This window comes from Gymnoscopelus microlampas, assembly GCF_963454915.1.
Source record: "Gymnoscopelus microlampas genome assembly, chromosome: 16".
NCBI lineage: Eukaryota > Metazoa > Chordata > Actinopteri > Myctophiformes > Myctophidae > Gymnoscopelus > Gymnoscopelus microlampas.
In genome coordinates, this window is record NC_139953.1 from 10173301 (window position 1) to 10178785 (window position 5485).

Consider the following 5485-nt stretch of genomic DNA (forward strand, 5'->3'; position numbering starts at 1 on the left):
TGGGTCTCAAAGTGTGGTCCAGGGGCCCTCATGGTTCCTTGAGGGGATTCCAAATGGCCCCTTTCGGGTGTGTAACTCTGAGAGTGTACAAATGGAACCAAATGGACCCTCACGGGTCCATTTGGTTCCATTTGTATACTCTCAGAGTTAAGGGTGTCCTTGAAATGAAAACGTTGAGAAATTGAGAAACACTGTGCTACACTAAATTGCAACAGAGCCTTCATTAGTATCGCTGCTGAAGGAAGTAAGGAAGAGGCCCCAATTTCTTTCCATTTTTGTGCATTTCTGCCCTTTTTTTTGCATGTGCATAGAGCCTATTGGATGCTATATTTTTCTCATGCCCATAATAGATCTCGTTGGCTGTTAATTTGTGGTGAACGTTGAAAACACAGAGAGCACCCAGTGTATTTCAACATTAATCAGATATTCGTGGATTATGCTCCTTTTCATATGCACCATGAGAAGGTTTTCCGTGAATGGTGCACGACACGTGCCAGTTTCCATAGCAACGCCCTGTCACTTCTAAGTCCGAATCCCTTTAATCACTATGTTGTGTATACATGTACAAGGAAGCGTGTCTTGGTGACACTGCTGCAGTGACATGTTGTACGATGCATCAACGCATGCAATGACACAAGTGACGCTGTCACACAGTAGCTGCACAGGCACGATGACACGACACCATGCGTGCAAGATAATAGAGAGGCATTGTTCCAGAGATAATGGGGTTATGCATTTCACATTGAAAAAAATAAAAAAATAAAAATATTTATGTCATTATGATAATGATCATTTATGAACTTCATCAGTTCAATTCAGTTGAACAAACTGTTTTTACCCCTCTTTATTTTTCTTCTTTTTTTGTATGATTCCACAATACTGTAATTTTTCGTTTACTTAGGGCAGTGATTCTCAACCTGTGGGCTGGGGCCCACTGGTGGGCCATGAGGATATCACAAGTAGGCCCCCAAATAACACTAAGATTTTAATGATAATACAGCATAAGATAATGTAAAACATTTTGTTTTCGTTAAAACCTTGAAATGAAATGTGTTTCCTTTGTGATACCGATGAATAGGAACGTGTTAGTTCAATTGCTCCAGCCCAAAACACAATCATAGATGCAGGCATGCAAAAGTGTCACTTTTCAGCTACAGTCACCTTTTTGAACCCAAATAGGGCAATTGTGTGATTGATTGATTGATTGATGTACTTTATTTAGTAAGACATGAGAACAACAGTACATGGAAGTACAAATTCACAATACAAGGTCTACTAAACTGGAAGACTCATAAAAGCACTGAGCTTGTTTCAAATGAGTTCCCCATGCACACAAATCATGATGACATATAAGACAGACAGATATACACAACTACTATAGAATGTCATACAATCAGTTTACAGGTTACTGGTATGAAAAGTGAGAAATATGTACAAAAGGAGAAGGAGAGAGGGGGGGGGGGTAGGGGGGTAGGTTAGGTTAGGACTTAGACAGGGGCCATTTTCCAATTGCAGCCTCCTGAAGGTGTATCTTTAGGGCTGTTTTGAAAGAGAGTAGGGTTTTACACTCCTTTACTCCTTTTGGTAGGGCGTTCCACATTTTTGATGAATAGCATGAGAACGAGTTACTTCCCTTTGTTGAGCCAAAAAAGGGTTGGACAAGGTTTGTGGAGCTGCCTCTGGTATTGTGATCATGGACATCATTAACATTTTGGAAGTATTTTGACAAATACAGGGGGATCCCAATGTTGTGATATATCTTGAAGACCAGGCCCATAGCAAGTTGCTGTACTCTGTCCGCAACCCTAAGCCATCCAATCCTATCAAAATGATCAGGGGTTAGATGGGTTTTGTAGTTGAGGCCAAGAAGTAGCCTTACAAGTTTGTTTTGGGATGTTTGGAGCCTTGTTTTTAAGGCCTTGGAGGTGTTGTGATACCATGAAGTACATGCATAATCGTAATGACCTTGTATGAGGGCCACTGCAAGAGTCTTCAGAGTCTTCTTACTGACTTTACGATCAATACTCCGCAAATAGCGTGTTTTTTTGTGGACCGTTTTGATCGTTTTTTCAGCATTTTTGTCACCAGAGAGGTCAGCCTCCAAGATAGAGCCCAGGTAGGTAATTTCGTTTTTTCTTTTGATGATATCATCACCCGCTTTGATCGTGAAGCTCTCTGCCTTTCTGAGGTTAGGAGTGGACCCAAAGAGGATGCATTCCGTTTTGCCCAGGTGTAATGAGAGCTTGTTGTCGGAGAGCCAGATGCAGATCTTGTTGAGTTCAGAGCTGAGAGTTTTCTCAACCTGCAGCCTGTCCCTGTCCGAGACTAGCAGGGCCGAGTCATCTGCGAACAGGAACAGGTTGCAGTCGCAGGCTGACGACATGTCATTCACATATATTAGGAACAGTAAGGGTCCTAGTATACTTCCTTGGGGAACACCACAAGTCACTGGGAGGGGGGGGGACTGGGTGCCGTTAACTTCCACCACTTGCTCCCTCCCTTCCAGGTAGGATCTCATCCAGTTCACTGACGTGTCATCAAAACCTATTGCTTTGAGCTTATTGATCATAATTGGGTGATTAACGGTGTCAAAAGCCTTCTGGAGGTCCAGCATGACCATGCCGCAATATTTGCCCTTTTCAATCTCTTGTTTGATAGAGTCGTTCAAATAGAGAAGGCATGTGTCAGTGGAGTGGTTTGTTCTGAAGCCAGATTGGAATTTGTAGATTAGATTTTTCTCGGCAAGATACTTGTCGACCTGTTCATAGACTATTTTTTCCATGACTTTCGAGATGGAGCTTAGAATAGAAATAGGGCGGTAGTTGCCAGGGTCTAATTGGTTTCCTTTTTTGAACAGAGGGGTCACCCTTGCTTTTTTGAAGTCGTTGGGGACCTGTCCCTGTGTGGTGGAGAGGTTTAATATGTGGGTAATGATTGGAGCAATGGAGGCGGCTGAGTCTTTTAAAAATTTGGGGGGGATATTGTCGAGGCCTGTGGCTCGGTGTTGATGAAGAGCACTCAATTTTTTAAACACCTCTTCTGTTTTCACAGGGGAGAGTTTAAAGTCATCTTTGCAAACACCCTGTTTTTCGTAAAATGAGACAACATACTCCTCACCATATCTCCCAGAGTGTGGAGGAAGTTTTTCAACCAAATCTGAGGCTACGGTCGTGAAGAATATGTTGAGGATTTTACTCACTTCGTGTTTGGATGAAATGAGAGTGTCATTCACCTTGAGGCTTAAGTTTGAAAGCCTGGTTTTCAATTTTTTGCTGCAGCCTAGGAGGTTCTTGAGTAGCTTCCAAAGCTCTCGTGTTTTTTTTTGATTTTCCTCAATCTTGTCATCGAGGTAGCTTTTTTCTGCTAACAGGAGCATGCTATTTACCTTGTTTCTTAGCTTGTTTTTTTCCTTTTCAATGCCTCCGTGCTTGGCACGCTGCATCAAGGGTTGGATTGGAAGTCCCTACAACATACCAGTGTCATGTCCAGGCCCAGGTCTTCAACAGGGGTCCGGGACGCCTAGGGGGTCCTCAGAGTTACTATCACATCTTTGTGCCATAGAACTATAGTATACAGTAGTGCAGGGGTTTTCAACTGATTATGAAACAGGGACCACCACCCTGACTGAGAATCAACCTGGGGACCACTGTTGTGTTGGGAGGGGGGATATGGGCGTGGTGTAGGGGAAAACGCTTCAAATGAAATAATGACTGTTAAGGCCTTAATTTAATTTGTTAATTTGAGGTGAATTAAATCAAGCCCTTAACAGTCATTATTTAACTGAGATATGCTATGTGGTCCAGAGTTCAGAAAAGATTGAGAACCACTGATCAATTCCTTTCCCATGGTTGCCCTTATTCTGTTCTCTTAACCTTCCATATTAAACTCATGTTAACTGATTCATTGCAACACATGTGTTAGCAAGCAGACACATGCGATTGATTATGGGAACATTTCCTAATAATGGTGACTCAACCAGGCAATCCGGTACAATTTCCCTTGAGATTCTAAGCTTCCAATTTCTGTGGAAGTTCTTGACATCCGACTTCCCAGTAACTGACAACATTGACACGTCATCATACGTCACCACTCACCAGGTAATTTACTGCACTGTTTCTCAACAAGTGGACGATAAAATAATAAATAAAATAAAGTACAACTTCACTTTCCTACATTAGTAAATGCATGGTCAGGGACCACATGCAATACCTTCACAGACCACCAGTTGAAAACCCATGGTGGGTTTAAGTGGTTAAATGTCTGAACATGGGCCTATACAAATAGGCCTGCCAAACAAGTCTATGAATCTATCTATGACATTATGAAAAAGTAAAATCTGAAACACAACTTTATACAATATGTCTGGGGGTCCCTGCTTCATCTCTCTCTCAGCTAAGGGGTCCTTGGCCTGACGAAGCAGGAGATAGGCTCCTGACCCATGGGCCATGGCTACATACTATTTACAGTATAATACAGTACAAATCCTGCAGAGGAAGGCATAGCACGATGTAATACTTGTGTCATCCATGCAGTCGACCTTTATGCTGCATTCACATTGTTCCTCTACCTATCGAAACAGCAGTGGTGTAAAGTAACTAAGTACAGTACTTAAGTACAATTTTGAGGTATTTTGACTTTACTGGAGTATTTCCAAATTGTAGTACTTTTACTTCTACTCCACTACATCTCAGAGGCAAATATTGTACTTTTACTCCACTACAATTATTTGAAAAGTACTAGTTACTTTTTGTAGATTTTGATTATTACAAAACATGCATTACCCATTTTATCCCTATATACATTTCGACCATTTGAAAATAGTCGATCTACAAGCTCACAATGCGTCGCATCGTGAGCTTGTAGATCTGCTATTTTCAAAGGATACATTTGAAAACTTGTGAAATGGGACATTCTGCAGAATTAGTACTACTTTCTACTTTTGGTACTTTTAAGCACATTTTGATACCAATACTTTTGTACTTTTACTCAAGTACATTTTGAATTACGTATTTTTACTTGTAATAGAGTATTTCTACATTGCAGTATTGATACTTTTACTTCGAGTAGCCTACTTTTTCCACCACTGCGAAACAGCAACAAGGTCTTATGAACGTTTGCAAACAAACTGTCCCACAAGAGGGCAGTAGAGAGCAAGAAATTAACGTGCCCGGTGTGAGTCACATCCAGGGCTGCTCTGTGACATATCTGTCACTCACTATACTCCGTTTCATTTATGCTCCGTCGTATGACAGTGGCGCACACCGAAGATAGCCAATCTACAAGCTCACAAAGCGCCGTGGAAGCAACGCTTTGTGAGCTTGTAGATCACACCATCTTATACAAAGTATAATAAATCAGGCTTACATAACAGCAGAGCAAACATATTCTGTACATGAAATGAAAACCAAGGCTGGAAGTACACATGAAAAATGAAATGGCAAAACTGGATGGGTCATCATGACAAATATTTTTCTTTAAAGTGACA